Source organism: Cinclus cinclus, unplaced genomic scaffold (genome assembly GCF_963662255.1).
Source record: "Cinclus cinclus unplaced genomic scaffold, bCinCin1.1 SCAFFOLD_74, whole genome shotgun sequence".
Classification (NCBI taxonomy): Eukaryota; Metazoa; Chordata; class Aves; order Passeriformes; family Cinclidae; genus Cinclus; species Cinclus cinclus.
Window position 1 is genome coordinate 558049 of NW_026912108.1, and position 23252 is coordinate 581300.

Genomic DNA, 23252 nt, shown 5'->3' on the forward strand with positions numbered 1-23252 from the left:
AGCTGCGCCTAACTTTGCCAAGCTGCGAGAGCATTCTCAGCCGAGTTCTGCTTTGACAGAGCTATTGCTGAACTTTTGCAGTCCCGGAGGCTGCTGAAACCAAGGCTGTGTTCTGCCTCTTCATTCTTGCCTTCCTGTGCTCCAGCGAGAAGTGAAGCTCTGGCACGTCATTCAGCTTTGCCGCCTCTCTGCACGGAAAGCACTAGACAGAACTAGTGTGCTTCGTGCATGCTCTCTCCTCGCTTTTATGGTCACTGCTCTGCTTTTTGCTTGGCAGCGTTCAAAGGCTCCACGGCATACCTCTTGCACAGCGAGAGGTGGCCGGCGAGGAATACTTGCTGGCTTAAGTCGTTCCATGCTCAAGGCATTCATCAGAGCAGCACAATGCGGGAAAAGAGGGGGGAACATTGCAGGACAAATTTCTATGCTGGAACATGATTGTCTGCGAGACAGCTCTCCGCAGCGCTAGTATTTGGCCAGGCTGAAATCAGCGCCACGGGAAGCCAATCTGACAAGCGGAGTGCAACGAGCGCGGCGATACGGGGCCACTTGGCAGGTGGCCGAAGAAAGACGGCTGCCCCGCGAATGTGGTGCCAGAAGGCAAGTTTCAGCAGGGCGTTCCGGGCGAGCTTAATGTGTAGCCGCAGTTGTTCTAGGCGAGATTGTAGCCGAGAAGCTTTCCGTCTCCATTCACGAGACAAGAAAAGCAGAACGCAATGGTCTAGAGGGTTGAGAAGAAAAGTGCTCGTAGCGAGCTCGTTGCGGCAGAAGCGAAAGCCAGGAGCAGCGTGCTCGTTGCGAGAAGTAGACGGCGCTTCGCCTCCTTGAGAAGGAAATCGCGTCTGGGCACGAACGGCAGCCAGCGAAGCTTCAGAACAGCAGGCTGTTCTGCTCAGCGTACGAGCCTGAAGTGAGTGGCAAGGGCTAATGGGACAGTTCCAAGGCATCTAGCTTTCCTGCTAGCAATGCCATTTCTACCCTGCTGTGGAAAACATTGTCCTTTGCCCTTCTGCTCCGAGAGGCACAGAGCACCTCGGCAGACGCAGTGCAGAGGGAAAGGACACAGTATCCGAGGGAGCGTGACGCCGCTTAGGCGGGCAAAGCAGAAAGGTGCCGTCCGGCACTGGCTTTGACTCCCTGAGCTTCCTTGCTAGGACAGCAGCTGCCGAAAGCTGGCAACTAGGCTGCCAGAGTGCAGAATGTAGGCGGTCTGGCACGCCTGCTTGCCGAAAGCCAGGATCAGCGAGACAGCGTGCTAGGGTCTGTTTCACAGCACCCTGGAGAACACGCACTTGAAGAATGCCCTCTCTGCTCCGCAAAAGCTCTGCCACAGTGAAGGTGGAAGAAGCAGCCTGTGGCCACGGGCAGAGCTGGTCAACAGCTGCGCCTAACTTTGCCAAGCTGCGAGAGCATTCTCAGCCGAGTTCTGCTTTGACAGAGCTATTGCTGAACTTTTGCAGCCCCGGAGGCTGCTGAAACCAAGGCTGTGTTCTGCCTCTTCATTCTTGCCTTCCTGTGCTCCAGCGAGAAGTGAAGCTCTGGCAGGTCATTCAGCTTTGCCGCCTCTCTGCACGGAAAGCACTAGACAGAACTAGTGTGCTTCGTGCATGCTCTCTCCTCGCTTTTATGGTCACTGCTCTGCTTTTTGCTTGGCAGCGTTCAAAGGGTCCACGGCATACCTCTTGCACAGCGAGAGGTGGCCGGCGAGGAATACTTGCTGGCTTAAGTCGTTCCATGCTCAAGGCATTCATCAGAGCAGCACAATGCGGGAAAAGAGGGGGGAACATTGCAGGACAAATTTCTATGCTGGAACATGATTGTCTGCGAGACAGCTCTCCGCAGCGCTAGTATTTGGCCAGGCTGAAATCAGCGCCACGGGAAGCCAATCTGACAAGCGGAGTGCAACGAGCGCGGCGATACGGAGCCACTTGGCAGGTGGCCGAAGAAAGACGGCTGCCCCGCGAATGTGGTGCCAGAAGGCAAGTTTCAGCAGGGCGTTCCGGGCGAGCTTAATGTGTAGCCGCAGTTGTTCTAGGCGAGATTGTAGCCGAGAAGCTTTCCGTCTCCATTCACGAGACAAGAAAAGCAGAACGCAATGGTTGCGGCAGAAGCGAAAGCCAGGAGCAGCGTGCTCGCTGCGAGAAGTAGACGGCGCTTCGCCTCCTTGGGAAGGAAATCGCGTCTGGGCACGAACGGCAGCCAGCGAAGCTTCAGAACAGCAGGCTGTTCTGCTCAGCGTACGAGCCTGAAGTGAGTGGCAAGGGCTAAGGGGACAGTTCCAAGGCATCTAGCTTTCCTGCTAGCAATGCCATTTCTACCCTGCTGTGGAAAACATTGTCCTTTGCCCTTCTGCTCCGAGAGGCACAGAGCACCTCGGCAGACGCAGTGCAGAGGGAAAGAACACAGTATCCGAGGGAGCGTGGCGCCGCTTAGGCGGGCAAAGCAGAAAGGTGCCGCCCGGCACTGGCTTTGACTCCCTGAGCTTCCTTGCTAGGACAGCAGCTGCCGAAAGCTGGCAACTAGGCTGCCAGAGTGCAGAATGTAGGCGGTCTGGCACGCCTGCTTGCCGAAAGCCAGGATCAGCGAGACAGCGTGCTAGGGTCTGTTTCACAGCACCCTGGAGAACACGCACTTGAAGAATGCCCTCTCTGCTCCGCAAAAGCTCTGCCACAGTGAAGGTGGAAGAAGCAGCCTGTGGCCACGGGCAGAGCTGGTCAACAGCTGCGCCTAACTTTGCCAAGCTGCGAGAGCATTCTCAGCCGAGTTCTGCTTTGACAGAGCTATTGCTGAACTTTTGCAGTCCCGGAGGCTGCTGAAACCAAGGCTGTGTTCTGCCTCTTCATTCTTGCCTTCCTGTGCTCCAGCGAGAAGTGAAGCTCTGGCAGGTCATTCAGCTTTGCCGCCTCTCTGCACGGAAAGCACTAGACAGAACTAGTGTGCTTCGTGCATGCTCTCTCCTCGCTTTTATGGTCACTGCTCTGCTTTTTGCTTGGCAGCGTTCAAAGGGTCCACGGCATACCTCTTGCACAGCGAGAGGTGGCCGGCGAGGAATACTTGCTGGCTTAAGTCGTTCCATGCTCAAGGCATTCATCAGAGCAGCACAATGCGGGAAAAGAGGGGGGAACATTGCAGGACAAATTTCTATGCTGGAACATGATTGTCTGCGAGACAGCTCTCCGCAGCGCTAGTATTTGGCCAGGCTGAAATCAGCGCCACGGGAAGCCAATCTGACAAGCGGAGTGCAACGAGCGCGGCGATACGGAGCCACTTGGCAGGTGGCCGAAGAAAGACGGCTGCCCCGCGAATGTGGTGCCAGAAGGCAAGTTTCAGCAGGGCGTTCCGGGCGAGCTTAATGTGTAGCCGCAGTTGTTCTAGGCGAGATTGTAGCCGAGAAGCTTTCCGTCTCCATTCACGAGACAAGAAAAGCAGAACGCAATGGTCTAGAGGGTTGAGAAGAAAAGTGCTCGTAGCGAGCTCGTTGCGGCAGAAGCGAAAGCCAGGAGCAGCGTGCTCGCTGCGAGAAGTAGACGGCGCTTCGCCTCCTTGGGAAGGAAATCGCGTCTGGGCACGAACGGCAGCCAGCGAAGCTTCAGAACAGCAGGCTGTTCTGCTCAGCGTACGAGCCTGAAGTGAGTGGCAAGGGCTAAGGGGACAGTTCCAAGGCATCTAGCTTTCCTGCTAGCAATGCCATTTCTACCCTGCTGTGGAAAACATTGTCCTTTGCCCTTCTGCTCCGAGAGGCACAGAGCACCTCGGCAGACGCAGTGCAGAGGGAAAGGACACAGTATCCGAGGGAGCGTGGCGCCGCTTAGGCGGGCAAAGCAGAAAGGTGCCGCCCGGCACTGGCTTTGACTCCCTGAGCTTCCTTGCTAGGACAGCAGCTGCCGAAAGCTGGCAACTAGGCTGCCAGAGTGCAGAATGTAGGCGGTCTGGCACGCCTGCTTGCCGAAAGCCAGGATCAGCGAGACAGCGTGCTAGGGTCTGTTTCACAGCACCCTGGAGAACACGCACTTGAAGAATGCCCTCTCTGCTCCGCAAAAGCTCTGCCACAGTGAAGGTGGAAGAAGCAGCCTGTGGCCACGGGCAGAGCTGGTCAACAGCTGCGCCTAACTTTGCCAAGCTGCGAGAGCATTCTCAGCCGAGTTCTGCTTTGACAGAGCTATTGCTGAACTTTTGCAGTCCCGGAGGCTGCTGAAACCAAGGCTGTGTTCTGCCTCTTCATTCTTGCCTTCCTGTGCTCCAGCGAGAAGTGAAGCTCTGGCAGGTCATTCAGCTTTGCCGCCTCTCTGCACGGAAAGCACTAGACAGAACTAGTGTGCTTCGTGCATGCTCTCTCCTCGCTTTTATGGTCACTGCTCTGCTTTTTGCTTGGCAGCGTTCAAAGGGTCCACGGCATACCTCTTGCACAGCGAGAGGTGGCCGGCGAGGAATACTTGCTGGCTTAAGTCGTTCCATGCTCAAGGCATTCATCAGAGCAGCACAATGCGGGAAAAGAGGGGGGAACATTGCAGGACAAATTTCTATGCTGGAACATGATTGTCTGCGAGACAGCTCTCCGCAGCGCTAGTATTTGGCCAGGCTGAAATCAGCGCCACGGGAAGCCAATCTGACAAGCGGAGTGCAACGAGCTCGGCGATACGGGGCCACTTGGCAGGTGGCCGAAGAAAGACGGCTGCCCCGCGAATGTGGTGCCAGAAGGCAAGTTTCAGCAGGGCGTTCCGGGCGAGCTTAATGTGTAGCCGCAGTTGTTCTAGGCGAGATTGTAGCCGAGAAGCTTTCCGTCTCCATTCACGAGACAAGAAAAGCAGAACGCAATGGTTGCGGCAGAAGCGAAAGCCAGGAGCAGCGTGCTCGCTGCGAGAAGTAGACGGCGCTTCGCCTCCTTGGGAAGGAAATCGCGTCTGGGCACGAACGGCAGCCAGCGAAGCTTCAGAACAGCAGGCTGTTCTGCTCAGCGTACGAGCCTGAAGTGAGTGGCAAGGGCTAAGGGGACAGTTCCAAGGCATCTAGCTTTCCTGCTAGCAATGCCATTTCTACCCTGCTGTGGAAAACATTGTCCTTTGCCCTTCTGCTCCGAGAGGCACAGAGCACCTCGGCAGACGCAGTGCAGAGGGAAAGGACACAGTATCCGAGGGAGCGTGACGCCGCTTAGGCGGGCAAAGCAGAAAGGTGCCGCCCGGCACTGGCTTTGACTCCCTGAGCTTCCTTGCTAGGACAGCAGCTGCCGAAAGCTGGCAACTAGGCTGCCAGAGTGCAGAATGTAGGCGGTCTGGCACGCCTGCTTGCCGAAAGCCAGGATCAGCGAGACAGCGTGCTAGGGTCTGTTTCACAGCACCCTGGAGAACACGCACTTGAAGAATGCCCTCTCTGCTCCGCAAAAACTCTGCCACAGTGAAGGTGGAAGAAGCAGCCTGTGGCCACGGGCAGAGCTGGTCAACAGCTGCGCCTAACTTTGTCAAGCTGCGAGAGCATTCTCAGCCGAGTTCTGCTTTGACAGAGCTATTGCTGAACTTTTGCAGCCCCGGAGGCTGCTGAAACCAAGGCTGTGTTCTGCCTCTTCATTCTTGCCTTCCTGTGCTCCAGCGAGAAGTGAAGCTCTGGCACGGCATTCAGCTTTGCCGCCTCTCTGCACGGAAAGCACTAGACAGAACTAGTGTGCTTCGTGCATGCTCTCTCCTCGCTTTTATGGTCACTGCTCTGCTTTTTGCTTGGCAGCGTTCAAAGGGTCCACGGCATACCTCTTGCACAGCGAGAGGTGGCCGGCGAGGAATACTTGCTGGCTTAAGTCGTTCCATGCTCAAGGCATTCATCAGAGCAGCACAATGCGGGAAAAGAGGGGGGAACATTGCAGGACAAATTTCTATGCTGGAACATGATTGTCTGCGAGACAGCTCTCCGCAGCGCTAGTATTTGGCCAGGCTGAAATCAGCGCCACGGGAAGCCAATCTGACAAGCGGAGTGCAACGAGCGCGGCGATACGGAGCCACTTGGCAGGTGGCCGAAGAAAGACGGCTGCCCCGCGAATGTGGTGCCAGAAGGCAAGTTTCAGCAGGGCGTTCCGGGCGAGCTTAATGTGTAGCCGCAGTTGTTCTAGGCGAGATTGTAGCCGAGAAGCTTTCCGTCTCCATTCACGAGACAAGAAAAGCAGAACGCAATGGTCTAGAGGGTTGAGAAGAAAAGTGCTCGTAGCGAGCTCGTTGCGGCAGAAGCGAAAGCCAGGAGCAGCGTGCTCGCTGCGAGAAGTAGACGGCGCTTCGCCTCCTTGGGAAGGAAATCGCGTCTGGGCACGAACGGCAGCCAGCGAAGCTTCAGAACAGCAGGCTGTTCTGCTCAGCGTACGAGCCTGAAGTGAGTGGCAAGGGCTAAGGGGACAGTTCCAAGGCATCTAGCTTTCCTGCTAGCAATGCCATTTCTACCCTGCTGTGGAAAACATTGTCCTTTGCCCTTCTGCTCCGAGAGGCACAGAGCACCTCGGCAGACGCAGTGCAGAGGGAAAGAACACAGTATCCGAGGGAGCGTGGCGCCGCTTAGGCGGGCAAAGCAGAAAGGTGCCGCCCGGCACTGGCTTTGACTCCCTGAGCTTCCTTGCTAGGACAGCAGCTGCCGAAAGCTGGCAACTAGGCTGCCAGAGTGCAGAATGTAGGCGGTCTGGCACGCCTGCTTGCCGAAAGCCAGTATCAGCGAGACAGCGTGCTAGGCTCTGTTTCACAGCACCCTGGAGAACACGCACTTGAAGAATGCCCTCTCTGCTCCGCAAAAGCTCTGCCACAGTGAAGGTGGAAGAAGCAGCCTGTGGCCACGGGCAGAGCTGGTCAACAGCTGCGCCTAACTTTGCCAAGCTGCGAGAGCATTCTCAGCCGAGTTCTGCTTTGACAGAGCTATTGCTGAACTTTTGCAGTCCCGGAGGCTGCTGAAACCAAGGCTGTGTTCTGCCTCTTCATTCTTGCCTTCCTGTGCTCCAGCGAGAAGTGAAGCTCTGGCAGGTCATTCAGCTTTGCCGCCTCTCTGCACGGAAAGCACTAGACAGAACTAGTGTGCTTCGTGCATGCTCTCTCCTCGCTTTTATGGTCACTGCTCTGCTTTTTGCTTGGCAGCGTTCAAAGGCTCCACGGCATACCTCTTGCACAGCGAGAGGTGGCCGGCGAGGAATACTTGCTGGCTTAAGTCGTTCCATGCTCAAGGCATTCATCAGAGCAGCACAATGCGGGAAAAGAGGGGGGAACATTGCAGGACAAATTTCTATGCTGGAACATGATTGTCTGCGAGACAGCTCTCCGCAGCGCTAGTATTTGGCCAGGCTGAAATCAGCGCCACGGGAAGCCAATCTGACAAGCGGAGTGCAACGAGCGCGGCGATACGGAGCCACTTGGCAGGTGGCCGAAGAAAGACGGCTGCCCCGCGAATGTGGTGCCAGAAGGCAAGTTTCAGCAGGGCGTTCCGGGCGAGCTTAATGTGTAGCCGCAGTTGTTCTAGGCGAGATTGTAGCCGAGAAGCTTTCCGTCTCCATTCACGAGACAAGAAAAGCAGAACGCAATGGTTGCGGCAGAAGCGAAAGCCAGGAGCAGCGTGCTCGCTGCGAGAAGTAGACGGCGCTTCGCCTCCTTGGGAAGGAAATCGCGTCTGGGCACGAACGGCAGCCAGCGAAGCTTCAGAACAGCAGGCTGTTCTGCTCAGCGTACGAGCCTGAAGTGAGTGGCAAGGGCTAAGGGGACAGTTCCAAGGCATCTAGCTTTCCTGCTAGCAATGCCATTTCTACCCTGCTGTGGAAAACATTGTCCTTTGCCCTTCTGCTCCGAGAGGCACAGAGCACCTCGGCAGACGCAGTGCAGAGGGAAAGGACACAGTATCCGAGGGAGCGTGACGCCGCTTAGGCGGGCAAAGCAGAAAGGTGCCGCCCGGCACTGGCTTTGACTCCCTGAGCTTCCTTGCTAGGACAGCAGCTGCCGAAAGCTGGCAACTAGGCTGCCAGAGTGCAGAATGTAGGCGGTCTGGCACGCCTGCTTGCCGAAAGCCAGGATCAGCGAGACAGCGTGCTAGGGTCTGTTTCACAGCACCCTGGAGAACACGCACTTGAAGAATGCCCTCTCTGCTCCGCAAAAACTCTGCCACAGTGAAGGTGGAAGAAGCAGCCTGTGGCCACGGGCAGAGCTGGTCAACAGCTGCGCCTAACTTTGTCAAGCTGCGAGAGCATTCTCAGCCGAGTTCTGCTTTGACAGAGCTATTGCTGAACTTTTGCAGCCCCGGAGGCTGCTGAAACCAAGGCTGTGTTCTGCCTCTTCATTCTTGCCTTCCTGTGCTCCAGCGAGAAGTGAAGCTCTGGCACGGCATTCAGCTTTGCCGCCTCTCTGCACGGAAAGCACTAGACAGAACTAGTGTGCTTCGTGCATGCTCTCTCCTCGCTTTTATGGTCACTGCTCTGCTTTTTGCTTGGCAGCGTTCAAAGGGTCCACGGCATACCTCTTGCACAGCGAGAGGTGGCCGGCGAGGAATACTTGCTGGCTTAAGTCGTTCCATGCTCAAGGCATTCATCAGAGCAGCACAATGCGGGAAAAGAGGGGGGAACATTGCAGGACAAATTTCTATGCTGGAACATGATTGTCTGCGAGACAGCTCTCCGCAGCGCTAGTATTTGGCCAGGCTGAAATCAGCGCCACGGGAAGCCAATCTGACAAGCGGAGTGCAACGAGCGCGGCGATACGGAGCCACTTGGCAGGTGGCCGAAGAAAGACGGCTGCCCCGCGAATGTGGTGCCAGAAGGCAAGTTTCAGCAGGGCGTTCCGGGCGAGCTTAATGTGTAGCCGCAGTTGTTCTAGGCGAGATTGTAGCCGAGAAGCTTTCCGTCTCCATTCACGAGACAAGAAAAGCAGAACGCAATGGTCTAGAGGGTTGAGAAGAAAAGTGCTCGTAGCGAGCTCGTTGCGGCAGAAGCGAAAGCCAGGAGCAGCGTGCTCGCTGCGAGAAGTAGACGGCGCTTCGCCTCCTTGGGAAGGAAATCGCGTCTGGGCACGAACGGCAGCCAGCGAAGCTTCAGAACAGCAGGCTGTTCTGCTCAGCGTACGAGCCTGAAGTGAGTGGCAAGGGCTAAGGGGACAGTTCCAAGGCATCTAGCTTTCCTGCTAGCAATGCCATTTCTACCCTGCTGTGGAAAACATTGTCCTTTGCCCTTCTGCTCCGAGAGGCACAGAGCACCTCGGCAGACGCAGTGCAGAGGGAAAGAACACAGTATCCGAGGGAGCGTGGCGCCGCTTAGGCGGGCAAAGCAGAAAGGTGCCGCCCGGCACTGGCTTTGACTCCCTGAGCTTCCTTGCTAGGACAGCAGCTGCCGAAAGCTGGCAACTAGGCTGCCAGAGTGCAGAATGTAGGCGGTCTGGCACGCCTGCTTGCCGAAAGCCAGTATCAGCGAGACAGCGTGCTAGGCTCTGTTTCACAGCACCCTGGAGAACACGCACTTGAAGAATGCCCTCTCTGCTCCGCAAAAGCTCTGCCACAGTGAAGGTGGAAGAAGCAGCCTGTGGCCACGGGCAGAGCTGGTCAACAGCTGCGCCTAACTTTGCCAAGCTGCGAGAGCATTCTCAGCCGAGTTCTGCTTTGACAGAGCTATTGCTGAACTTTTGCAGTCCCGGAGGCTGCTGAAACCAAGGCTGTGTTCTGCCTCTTCATTCTTGCCTTCCTGTGCTCCAGCGAGAAGTGAAGCTCTGGCAGGTCATTCAGCTTTGCCGCCTCTCTGCACGGAAAGCACTAGACAGAACTAGTGTGCTTCGTGCATGCTCTCTCCTCGCTTTTATGGTCACTGCTCTGCTTTTTGCTTGGCAGCGTTCAAAGGCTCCACGGCATACCTCTTGCACAGCGAGAGGTGGCCGGCGAGGAATACTTGCTGGCTTAAGTCGTTCCATGCTCAAGGCATTCATCAGAGCAGCACAATGCGGGAAAAGAGGGGGGAACATTGCAGGACAAATTTCTATGCTGGAACATGATTGTCTGCGAGACAGCTCTCCGCAGCGCTAGTATTTGGCCAGGCTGAAATCAGCGCCACGGGAAGCCAATCTGACAAGCGGAGTGCAACGAGCGCGGCGATACGGAGCCACTTGGCAGGTGGCCGAAGAAAGACGGCTGCCCCGCGAATGTGGTGCCAGAAGGCAAGTTTCAGCAGGGCGTTCCGGGCGAGCTTAATGTGTAGCCGCAGTTGTTCTAGGCGAGATTGTAGCCGAGAAGCTTTCCGTCTCCATTCACGAGACAAGAAAAGCAGAACGCAATGGTCTAGAGGGTTGAGAAGAAAAGTGCTCGTAGCGAGCTCGTTGCGGCAGAAGCGAAAGCCAGGAGCAGCGTGCTCGCTGCGAGAAGTAGACGGCGCTTCGCCTCCTTGGGAAGGAAATCGCGTCTGGGCACGAACGGCAGCCAGCGAAGCTTCAGAACAGCAGGCTGTTCTGCTCAGCGTACGAGCCTGAAGTGAGTGGCAAGGGCTAAGGGGACAGTTCCAAGGCATCTAGCTTTCCTGCTAGCAATGCCATTTCTACCCTGCTGTGGAAAACATTGTCCTTTGCCCTTCTGCTCCGAGAGGCACAGAGCACCTCGGCAGACGCAGTGCAGAGGGAAAGGACACAGTATCCGAGGGAGCGTGACGCCGCTTAGGCGGGCAAAGCAGAAAGGTGCCGCCCGGCACTGGCTTTGACTCCCTGAGCTTCCTTGCTAGGACAGCAGCTGCCGAAAGCTGGCAACTAGGCTGCCAGAGTGCAGAATGTAGGCGGTCTGGCACGCCTGCTTGCCGAAAGCCAGGATCAGCGAGACAGCGTGCTAGGGTCTGTTTCACAGCACCCTGGAGAACACGCACTTGAAGAATGCCCTCTCTGCTCCGCAAAAGCTCTGCCACAGTGAAGGTGGAAGAAGCAGCCTGTGGCCACGGGCAGAGCTGGTCAACAGCTGCGCCTAACTTTGCCAAGCTGCGAGAGCATTCTCAGCCGAGTTCTGCTTTGACAGAGCTATTGCTGAACTTTTGCAGTCCCGGAGGCTGCTGAAACCAAGGCTGTGTTCTGCCTCTTCATTCTTGCCTTCCTGTGCTCCAGCGAGAAGTGAAGCTCTGGCAGGTCATTCAGCTTTGCCGCCTCTCTGCACGGAAAGCACTAGACAGAACTAGTGTGCTTCGTGCATGCTCTCTCCTCGCTTTTATGGTCACTGCTCTGCTTTTTGCTTGGCAGCGTTCAAAGGCTCCACGGCATACCTCTTGCACAGCGAGAGGTGGCCGGCGAGGAATACTTGCTGGCTTAAGTCGTTCCATGCTCAAGGCATTCATCAGAGCAGCACAATGCGGGAAAAGAGGGGGGAACATTGCAGGACAAATTTCTATGCTGGAACATGATTGTCTGCGAGACAGCTCTCCGCAGCGCTAGTATTTGGCCAGGCTGAAATCAGCGCCACGGGAAGCCAATCTGACAAGCGGAGTGCAACGAGCGCGGCGATACGGAGCCACTTGGCAGGTGGCCGAAGAAAGACGGCTGCCCCGCGAATGTGGTGCCAGAAGGCAAGTTTCAGCAGGGCGTTCCGGGCGAGCTTAATGTGTAGCCGCAGTTGTTCTAGGCGAGATTGTAGCCGAGAAGCTTTCCGTCTCCATTCACGAGACAAGAAAAGCAGAACGCAATGGTCTAGAGGGTTGAGAAGAAAAGTGCTCGTAGCGAGCTCGTTGCGGCAGAAGCGAAAGCCAGGAGCAGCGTGCTCGCTGCGAGAAGTAGACGGCGCTTCGCCTCCTTGGGAAGGAAATCGCGTCTGGGCACGAACGGCAGCCAGCGAAGCTTCAGAACAGCAGGCTGTTCTGCTCAGCGTACGAGCCTGAAGTGAGTGGCAAGGGCTAAGGGGACAGTTCCAAGGCATCTAGCTTTCCTGCTAGCAATGCCATTTCTACCCTGCTGTGGAAAACATTGTCCTTTGCCCTTCTGCTCCGAGAGGCACAGAGCACCTCGGCAGACGCAGTGCAGAGGGAAAGGACACAGTATCCGAGGGAGCGTGACGCCGCTTAGGCGGGCAAAGCAGAAAGGTGCCGCCCGGCACTGGCTTTGACTCCCTGAGCTTCCTTGCTAGGACAGCAGCTGCCGAAAGCTGGCAACTAGGCTGCCAGAGTGCAGAATGTAGGCGGTCTGGCACGCCTGCTTGCCGAAAGCCAGGATCAGCGAGACAGCGTGCTAGGGTCTGTTTCACAGCACCCTGGAGAACACGCACTTGAAGAATGCCCTCTCTGCTCCGCAAAAGCTCTGCCACAGTGAAGGTGGAAGAAGCAGCCTGTGGCCACGGGCAGAGCTGGTCAACAGCTGCGCCTAACTTTGTCAAGCTGCGAGAGCATTCTCAGCCGAGTTCTGCTTTGACAGAGCTATTGCTGAACTTTTGCAGTCCCGGAGGCTGCTGAAACCAAGGCTGTGTTCTGCCTCTTCATTCTTGCCTTCCTGTGCTCCAGCGAGAAGTGAAGCTCTGGCACGTCATTCAGCTTTGCCGCCTCTCTGCACGGAAAGCACTAGACAGAACTAGTGTGCTTCGTGCATGCTCTCTCCTCGCTTTTATGGTCACTGCTCTGCTTTTTGCTTGGCAGCGTTCAAAGGCTCCACGGCATACCTCTTGCACAGCGAGAGGTGGCCGGCGAGGAATACTTGCTGGCTTAAGTCGTTCCATGCTCAAGGCATTCATCAGAGCAGCACAATGCGGGAAAAGAGGGGGGAACATTGCAGGACAAATTTCTATGCTGGAACATGATTGTCTGCGAGACAGCTCTCCGCAGCGCTAGTATTTGGCCAGGCTGAAATCAGCGCCACGGGAAGCCAATCTGACAAGCGGAGTGCAACGAGCGCGGCGATACGGGGCCACTTGGCAGGTGGCCGAAGAAAGACGGCTGCCCCGCGAATGTGGTGCCAGAAGGCAAGTTTCAGCAGGGCGTTCCGGGCGAGCTTAATGTGTAGCCGCAGTTGTTCTAGGCGAGATTGTAGCCGAGAAGCTTTCCGTCTCCATTCACGAGACAAGAAAAGCAGAACGCAATGGTCTAGAGGGTTGAGAAGAAAAGTGCTCGTAGCGAGCTCGTTGCGGCAGAAGCGAAAGCCAGGAGCAGCGTGCTCGTTGCGAGAAGTAGACGGCGCTTCGCCTCCTTGAGAAGGAAATCGCGTCTGGGCACGAACGGCAGCCAGCGAAGCTTCAGAACAGCAGGCTGTTCTGCTCAGCGTACGAGCCTGAAGTGAGTGGCAAGGGCTAATGGGACAGTTCCAAGGCATCTAGCTTTCCTGCTAGCAATGCCATTTCTACCCTGCTGTGGAAAACATTGTCCTTTGCCCTTCTGCTCCGAGAGGCACAGAGCACCTCGGCAGACGCAGTGCAGAGGGAAAGGACACAGTATCCGAGGGAGCGTGGCGCCGCTTAGGCGGGCAAAGCAGAAAGGTGCCGCCCGGCACTGGCTTTGACTCCCTGAGCTTCCTTGCTAGGACAGCAGCTGCCGAAAGCTGGCAACTAGGCTGCCAGAGTGCAGAATGTAGGCGGTCTGGCACGCCTGCTTGCCGAAAGCCAGGATCAGCGAGACAGCGTGCTAGGGTCTGTTTCACAGCACCCTGGAGAACACGCACTTGAAGAATGCCCTCTCTGCTCCGCAAAAGCTCTGCCACAGTGAAGGTGGAAGAAGCAGCCTGTGGCCACGGGCAGAGCTGGTCAACAGCTGCGCCTAACTTTGTCAAGCTGCGAGAGCATTCTCAGCCGAGTTCTGCTTTGACAGAGCTATTGCTGAACTTTTGAAGCCCCGGAGGCTGCTGAAACCAAGGCTGTGTTCTGCCTCTTCATTCTTGCCTTCCTGTGCTCCAGCGAGAAGTGAAGCTCTGGCACGGCATTCAGCTTTGCCGCCTCTCTGCACGGAAAGCACTAGACAGAACTAGTGTGCTTCCTGCATGCTCTCTCCTCGCTTTTATGGTCACTGCTCTGCTTTTTGCTTGGCAGCGTTCAAAGGGTCCACGGCATACCTCTTGCACAGCGAGAGGTGGCCGGCGAGGAATACTTGCTGGCTTAAGTCGTTCCATGCTCAAGGCATTCATCAGAGCAGCACAATGCGGGAAAAGAGGGGGGAACATTGCAGGACAAATTTCTATGCTGGAACATGATTGTCTGCGAGACAGCTCTCCGCAGCGCTAGTATTTGGCCAGGCTGAAATCAGCGCCACGGGAAGCCAATCTGACAAGCGGAGTGCAACGAGCGCGGCGATACGGAGCCACTTGGCAGGTGGCCGAAGAAAGACGGCTGCCCCGCGAATGTGGTGCCAGAAGGCAAGTTTCAGCAGGGCGTTCCGGGCGAGCTTAATGTGTAGCCGCAGTTGTTCTAGGCGAGATTGTAGCCGAGAAGCTTTCCGTCTCCATTCACGAGACAAGAAAAGCAGAACGCAATGGTTGCGGCAGAAGCGAAAGCCAGGAGCAGCGTGCTCGCTGCGAGAAGTAGACGGCGCTTCGCCTCCTTGGGAAGGAAATGGCGTCTGGGCACGAACGGCAGCCAGCGAAGCTTCAGAACAGCAGGCTGTTCTGCTCAGCGTACGAGCCTGAAGTGAGTGGCAAGGGCTAAGGGGACAGTTCCAAGGCATCTAGCTTTCCTGCTAGCAATGCCATTTCTACCCTGCTGTGGAAAACATTGTCCTTTGCCCTTCTGCTCCGAGAGGCACAGAGCACCTCGGCAGACGCAGTGCAGAGGGAAAGGACACAGTATCCGAGGGAGCGTGGCGCCGCTTAGGCGGGCAAAGCAGAAAGGTGCCGCCCGGCACTGGCTTTGACTCCCTGAGCTTCCTTGCTAGGACAGCAGCTGCCGAAAGCTGGCAACTAGGCTGCCAGAGTGCAGAATGTAGGCGGTCTGGCACGCCTGCTTGCCGAAAGCCAGGATCAGCGAGACAGCGTGCTAGGGTCTGTTTCACAGCACCCTGGAGAACACGCACTTGAAGAATGCCCTCTCTGCTCCGCAAAAGCTCTGCCACAGTGAAGGTGGAAGAAGCAACCTGTGGCCACGGGCAGAGCTGGTCAACAGCTGCGCCTAACTTTGCCAAGCTGCGAGAGCATTCTCAGCCGAGTTCTGCTTTGACAGAGCTATTGCTGAACTTTTGCAGTCCCGGAGGCTGCTGAAACCAAGGCTGTGTTCTGCCTCTTCATTCTTGCCTTCCTGTGCTCCAGCGAGAAGTGAAGCTCTGGCAGGTCATTCAGCTTTGCCGCCTCTCTGCACGGAAAGCACTAGACAGAACTAGTGTGCTTCGTGCATGCTCTCTCCTCGCTTTTATGGTCACTGCTCTGCTTTTTGCTTGGCAGCGTTCCAAGGGTCCACGGCATACCTCTTGCACAGCGAGAGGTGGCCGGCGAGGAATACTTGCTGGCTTAAGTCGTTCCATGCTCAAGGCATTCATCAGAGCAGCACAATGCGGGAAAAGACGGGGGAACATTGCAGGACAAATTTCTATGCTGGAACATGATTGTCTGCGAGACAGCTCTCCGCAGCGCTAGTATTTGGCCAGGCTGAAATCAGCGCCACGGGAAGCCAATCTGACAAGCGGAGTGCAACGAGCGCGGCGATACGGAGCCACTTGGCAGGTGGCCGAAGAAAGACGGCTGCCCCGCGAATGTGGTGCCAGAAGGCAAGTTTCAGCAGGGCGTTCCGGGCGAGCTTAATGTGTAGCCGCAGTTGTTCTAGGCGAGATTGTAGCCGAGAAGCTTTCCGTCTCCATTCACGAGACAAGAAAAGCAGAACGCAATGGTCTAGAAGGTTGAGAAGAAAAGTGCTCGTAGCGAGCTCGTTGCGGCAGAAGCGAAAGCCAGGAGCAGCGTGCTCGCTGCGAGAAGTAGACGGCGCTTCGCCTCCTTGGGAAGGAAATCGCGTCTGGGCACGAACGGCAGCCAGCGAAGCTTCAGAACAGCAGGCTGTTCTGCTCAGCGTACGAGCCTGAAGTGAGTGGCAAGGGCTAATGGGACAGTTCCAAGGCATCTAGCTTTCCTGCTAGCAATGCCATTTCTACCCTGCTGTGGAAAACATTGTCCTTTGCCCTTCTGCTCCGAGAGGCACAGAGCACCTCGGCAGACGCAGTGCAGAGGGAAAGGACACAGTATCCGAGGGAGCGTGGCGCCGCTTAGGCGGGCAAAGCAGAAAGGTGCCGCCCGGCACTGGCTTTGACTCCCTGAGCTTCCTTGCTAGGACAGCAGCTGCCGAAAGCTGGCAACTAGGCTGCCAGAGTGCAGAATGTAGGCGGTCTGGCACGCCTGCTTGCCGAAAGCCAGGATCAGCGAGACAGCGTGCTAGGGTCTGTTTCACAGCACCCTGGAGAACACGCACTTGAAGAATGCCCTCTCTGCTCCGCAAAAACTCTGCCACAGTGAAGGTGGAAGAAGCAGCCTGTGGCCACGGGCAGAGCTGGTCAACAGCTGCGCCTAACTTTGCCAAGCTGCGAGAGCATTCTCAGCCGAGTTCTGCTTTGACAGAGCTATTGCTGAACTTTTGAAGCCCCGGAGGCTGCTGAAACCAAGGCTGTGTTCTGCCTCTTCATTCTTGCCTTCCTGTGCTCCAGCGAGAAGTGAAGCTCTGGCACGGCATTCAGCTTTGCCGCCTCTCTGCACGGAAAGCACTAGACAGAACTAGTGTGCTTCCTGCATGCTCTCTCCTCGCTTTTATGGTCACTGCACTGCTTTTTGCTTGGCAGCGTTCAAAGGGTCCACGGCATACCTCTTGCACAGCGAGAGGTGGCCGGCGAGGAATACTTGCTGGCTTAAGTCGTTCCATGCTCAAGGCATTCATCAGAGCAGCACAATGCGGGAAAAGAGGGGGGAACATTGCAGGACAAATTTCTATGCTGGAACATGATTGTCTGCGAGACAGCTCTCCGCAGCGCTAGTATTTGGCCAGGCTGAAATCAGCGCCACGGGAAGCCAATCTGACAAGCGGAGTGCAACGAGCGCGGCGATACGGAGCCACTTGGCAGGTGGCCGAAGAAAGACGGCTGCCCCGCGAATGTGGTGCCAGAAGGCAAGTTTCAGCAGGGCGTTCCGGGCGAGCTTAATGTGTAGCCGCAGTTGTTCTAGGCGAGATTGTAGCCGAGAAGCTTTCCGTCTCCATTCACGAGACAAGAAAAGCAGAACGCAATGGTTGCGGCAGAAGCGAAAGCCAGGAGCAGCGTGCTCGCTGCGAGAAGTAGACGGCGCTTCGCCTCCTTGGGAAGGAAATCGCGTCTGGGCACGAACGGCAGCCAGCGAAGCTTCAGAACAGCAGGCTGTTCTGCTCAGCGTACGAGCCTGAAGTGAGTGGCAAGGGCTAAGGGGACAGTTCCAAGGCATCTAGCTTTCCTGCTAGCAATGCCATTTCTACCCTGCTGTGGAAAACATTGTCCTTTGCCCTTCTGCTCCGAGAGGCACAGAGCACCTCGGCAGACGCAGTGCAGAGGGAAAGAACACAGTATCCGAGGGAGCGTGGCGCCGCTTAGGCGGGCAAAGCAGAAAGGTGCCGCCCGGCACTGGCTTTGACTCCCTGAGCTTCCTTGCTAGGACAGCAGCTGCCGAAAGCTGGCAACTAGGCTGCCAGAGTGCAGAATGTAGGCGGTCTGGCACGCCTGCTTGCCGAAAGCCAGTATCAGCGAGACAGCGTGCTAGGCTCTGTTTCACAGCACCCTGGAGAACACGCACTTGAAGAATGCCCTCTCTGCTCCGCAAAAGCTCTGCCACAGTGAAGGTGGAAGAAGCAGCCTGTGGCCACGGGCAGAGCTGGTCAACAGCTGCGCCTAACTTTGCCAAGCTGCGAGAGCATTCTCAGCCGAGTTCTGCTTTGACAGAGCTATTGCTGAACTTTTGCAGTCCCGGAGGCTGCTGAAACCAAGGCTGTGTTCTGCCTCTTCATTCTTGCCTTCCTGTGCTCCAGCGAGAAGTGAAGCTCTGGCAGGTCATTCAGCTTTGCCGCCTCTCTGCACGGAAAGCACTAGACAGAACTAGTGTGCTTCGTGCATGCTCTCTCCTCGCTTTTATGGTCACTGCTCTGCTTTTTGCTTGGCAGCGTTCAAAGGGTCCACGGCATACCTCTTGCACAGCGAGAGGTGGCCGGCGAGGAATACTTGCTGGCTTAAGTCGTTCCATGCTCAAGGCATTCATCAGAGCAGCACAATGCGGGAAAAGAGGGGGGAACATTGCAGGACAAATTTCTATGCTGGAACATGATTGTCTGCGAGACAGCTCTCCGCAGCGCTAGTATTTGGCCAGGCTGAAATCAGCGCCACGGGAAGCCAATCTGACAAGCGGAGTGCAACGAGCGCGGCGATACGGAGCCACTTGGCAGGTGGCCGAAGAAAGACGGCTGCCCCGCGAATGTGGTGCCAGAAGGCAAGTTTCAGCAGGGCGTTCCGGGCGAGCTTAATGTGTAGCCGCAGTTGTTCTAGGCGAGATTGTAGCCGAGAAGCTTTCCGTCTCCATTCACGAGACAAGAAAAGCAGAACGCAATGGTCTAGAGGGTTGAGAAGAAAAGTGCTCGTAGCGAGCTCGTTGCGGCAGAAGCGAAAGCCAGGAGCAGCGTGCTCGCTGCGAGAAGTAGACGGCGCTTCGCCTCCTTGGGAAGGAAATCGCGTCTGGGCACGAACGGCAGCCAGCGAAGCTTCAGAACAGCAGGCTGTTCTGCTCAGCGTACGAGCCTGAAGTGAGTGGCAAGGGCTAAGGGGACAGTTCCAAGGCATCTAGCTTTCCTGCTAGCAATGCCATTTCTACCCTGCTGTGGAAAACATTGTCCTTTGCCCTTCTGCTCCGAGAGGCACAGAGCACCTCGGCAGACGCAGTGCAGAGGGAAAGGACACAGTATCCGAGGGAGCGTGGCGCCGCTTAGGCGGGCAAAGCAGAAAGGTGCCGCCCGGCACTGGCTTTGACTCCCTGAGCTTCCTTGCTAGGACAGCAGCTGCCGAAAGCTGGCAACTAGGCTGCCAGAGTGCAGAATGTAGGCGGTCTGGCACGCCTGCTTGCCGAAAGCCAGGATCAGCGAGACAGCGTGCTAGGGTCTGTTTCACAGCACCCTGGAGAACACGCACTTGAAGAATGCCCTCTCTGCTCCGCAAAAGCTCTGCCACAGTGAAGGTGGAAGAAGCAGCCTGTGGCCACGGGCAGAGCTGGTCAACAGCTGCGCCTAACTTTGCCAAGCTGCGAGAGCATTCTCAGCCGAGTTCTGCTTTGACAGAGCTATTGCTGAACTTTTGAAGCCCCGGAGGCTGCTGAAACCAAGGCTGTGTTCTGCCTCTTCATTCTTGCCTTCCTGTGCTCCAGCGAGAAGTGAAGCTCTGGCAGGTCATTCAGCTTTGCCGCCTCTCTGCACGGAAAGCACTAGACAGAACTAGTGTGCTTCGTGCATGCTCTCTCCTCGCTTTTATGGTCACTGCTCTGCTTTTTGCTTGGCAGCGTTCAAAGGGTCCACGGCATACCTCTTGCACAGCGAGAGGTGGCCGGCGAGGAATACTTGCTGGCTTAAGTCGTTCCATGCTCAAGGCATTCATCAGAGCAGCACAATGCGGGAAAAGAGGGGGGAACATTGCAGGACAAATTTCTATGCTGGAACATGATTGTCTGCGAGACAGCTCTCCGCAGCGCTAGTATTTGGCCAGGCTGAAATCAGCGCCACGGGAAGCCAATCTGACAAGCGGAGTGCAACGAGCTCGGCGATACGGGGCCACTTGGCAGGTGGCCGAAGAAAGACGGCTGCCCCGCGAATGTGGTGCCAGAAGGCAAGTTTCAGCAGGGCGTTCCGGGCGAGCTTAATGTGTAGCCGCAGTTGTTCTAGGCGAGATTGTAGCCGAGAAGCTTTCCGTCTCCATTCACGAGACAAGAAAAGCAGAACGCAATGGTTGCGGCAGAAGCGAAAGCCAGGAGCAGCGTGCTCGCTGCGAGAAGTAGACGGCGCTTCGCCTCCTTGGGAAGGAAATCGCGTCTGGGCACGAACGGCAGCCAGCGAAGCTTCAGAACAGCAGGCTGTTCTGCTCAGCGTACGAGCCTGAAGTGAGTGGCAAGGGCTAAGGGGACAGTTCCAAGGCATCTAGCTTTCCTGCTAGCAATGCCATTTCTACCCTGCTGTGGAAAACATTGTCCTTTGCCCTTCTGCTCCGAGAGGCAGAGAGCACCTCGGCAGACGCAGTGCAGAGGGAAAGGACACAGTATCCGAGGGAGCGTGGCGCCGCTTAGGCGGGCAAAGCAGAAAGGTGCCGCCCGGCACTGGCTTTGACTCCCTGAGCTTCCTTGCTAGGACAGCAGCTGCCGAAAGCTGGCAACTAGGCTGCCAGAGTGCAGAATGTAGGCGGTCTGGCACGCCTGCTTGCCGAAAGCCAGGATCAGCGAGACAGCGTGCTAGGGTCTGTTTCACAGCACCCTGGAGAACACGCACTTGAAGAATGCCCTCTCTGCTCCGCAAAAGCTCTGCCACAGTGAAGGTGGAAGAAGCAGCCTGTGGCCACGGGCAGAGCTGGTCAACAGCTGCGCCTAACTTTGCCAAGCTGCGAGAGCATTCTCAGCCGAGTTCTGCTTTGACAGAGCTATTGCTGAACTTTTGCAGTCCCGGAGGCTGCTGAAACCAAGGCTGTGTTCTGCCTCTTCATTCTTGCCTTCCTGTGCTCCAGCGAGAAGTGAAGCTCTGGCACGGCATTCAGCTTTGCCGCCTCTCTGCACGGAAAGCACTAGACAGAACTAGTGTGCTTCGTGCATGCTCTCTCCTCGCTTTTATGGTCACTGCTCTGCTTTTTGCTTGGCAGCGTTCAAAGGGTCCACGGCATACCTCTTGCACAGCGAGAGGTGGCCGGCGAGGAATACTTGCTGGCTTAAGTCGTTCCATGCTCAAGGCATTCATCAGAGCAGCACAATGCGGGAAAAGAGGGGGGAACATTGCAGGACAAATTTCTATGCTGGAACATGATTGTCTGCGAGACAGCTCTCCGCAGCGCTAGTATTTGGCCAGGCTGAAATCAGCGCCACGGGAAGCCAATCTGACAAGCGGAGTGCAACGAGCGCGGCGATACGGGGCCACTTGGCAGGTGGCCGAAGAAAGACGGCTGCCCCGCGAATGTGGTGCCAGAAGGCAAGTTTCAGCAGGGCGTTCCGGGCGAGCTTAATGTGTAGCCGCAGTTGTTCTAGGCGAGATTGTAGCCGAGAAGCTTTCCGTCTCCATTCACGAGACAAGAAAAGCAGAACGCAATGGTTGCGGCAGAAGCGAAAGCCAGGAGCAGCGTGCTCGCTGCGAGAAGTAGACGGCGCTTCGCCTCCTTGGGAAGGAAATCGCGTCTGGGCACGAACGGCAGCCAGCGAAGCTTCAGAACAGCAGGCTGTTCTGCTCAGCGTACGAGCCTGAAGTGAGTGGCAAGGGCTAAGGGGACAGTTCCAAGGCATCTAGCTTTCCTGCTAGCAATGCCATTTCTACCCTGCTGTGGAAAACATTGTCCTTTGCCCTTCTGCTCCGAGAGGCACAGAGCACCTCGGCAGACGCAGTGCAGAGGGAAAGGACACAGTATCCGAGGGAGCGTGACGCCGCTTAGGCGGGCAAAGCAGAAAGGTGCCGCCCGGCACTGGCTTTGACTCCCTGAGCTTCCTTGCTAGGACAGCAGCTGCCGAAAGCTGGCAACTAGGCTGCCAGAGTGCAGAATGTAGGCGGTCTGGCACGCCTGCTTGCCGAAAGCCAGGATCAGCGAGACAGCGTGCTAGGGTCTGTTTCACAGCACCCTGGAGAACACGCACTTGAAGAATGCCCTCTCTGCTCCGCAAAAGCTCTGCCACAGTGAAGGTGGAAGAAGCAGCCTGTGGCCACGGGCAGAGCTGGTCAACAGCTGCGCCTAACTTTGCCAAGCTGCGAGAGCATTCTCAGCCGAGTTCTGCTTTGACAGAGCTATTGCTGAACTTTTGCAGTCCCGGAGGCTGCTGAAACCAAGGCTGTGTTCTGCCTCTTCATTCTTGCCTTCCTGTGCTCCAGCGAGAAGTGAAGCTCTGGCAGGTCATTCAGCTTTGCCGCCTCTCTGCACGGAAAGCACTAGACAGAACTAGTGTGCTTCCTGCATGCTCTCTCCTCGCTTTTATGGTCACTGCTCTGCTTTTTGCTTGGCAGCGTTCAAAGGGTCCACGGCATACCTCTTGCACAGCGAGAGGTGGCCGGCGAGGAATACTTGCTGGCTTAAGTCGTTCCATGCTCAAGGCATTCATCAGAGCAACACCATGAGGGAAAAGAGGGGGGAACATTGCAGGACAAATTTCTATGCTGGAACATGATTGTCTGCGAGACAGCTCTCCGCAGCGCTAGTATTTGGCCAGGCTGAAATCAGCGCCACGGGAAGCCAATCTGACAAGCGGAGTGCAACGAGCGCGGCGATACGGGGCCACTTGGCAGGTGGCCGAAGAAAGACGGCTGCCCCGCGAATGTGGTGCCAGAAGGCAAGTTTCAGCAGGGCGTTGCGGGCGAGCTTAATGTGTAGCCGCAGTTGTTCTAGGCGAGATTGTAGCCGAGAAGCTTTCCGTCTCCATTCACGAGACAAGAAAAGCAGAACGCAATGGTCTAGAGGGTTGAGAAGAAAAGTGCTCGTAGCGAGCTCGTTGCGGCAGAAGCGAAAGCCAGGAGCAGCGTGCTCGCTGCGAGAAGTAGACGGCGCTTCGCCTCCTTGGGAAGGAAATCGCGTCTGGGCACGAACGGCAGCCAGCGAAGCTTCAGAACAGCAGGCTGTTCTGCTCAGCGTACGAGCCTGAAGTGAGTGGCAAGGGCTAAGGGGACAGTTCCAAGGCATCTAGCTTTCCTGCTAGCAATGCCATTTCTACCCTGCTGTGGAAAACATTGTCCTTTGCCCTTCTGCTCCGAGAGGCACAGAGCACCTCGGCAGACGCAGTGCAGAGGGAAAGGACACAGTATCCGAGGGAGCGTGGCGCCGCTTAGGCGGGCAAAGCAGAAAGGTGCCGCCCGGCACTGGCTTTGACTCCCTGAGCTTCCTTGCTAGGACAGCAGCTGCCGAAAGCTGGCAACTAGGCTGCCAGAGTGCAGAATGTAGGCGGTCTGGCACGCCTGCTTGCCGAAAGCCAGGATCAGCGAGACAGCGTGCTAGGGTCTGTTTCACAGCACCCTGGAGAACACGCACTTGAAGAATGCCCTCTCTGCTCCGCAAAAGCTCTGCCACAGTGAAGGTGGAAGAAGCAGCCTGTGGCCACGGGCAGAGCTGGTCAACAGCTGCGCCTAACTTTGTCAAGCTGCGAGAGCATTCTCAGCCGAGTTCTGCTTTGACAGAGCTATTGCTGAACTTTTGAAGC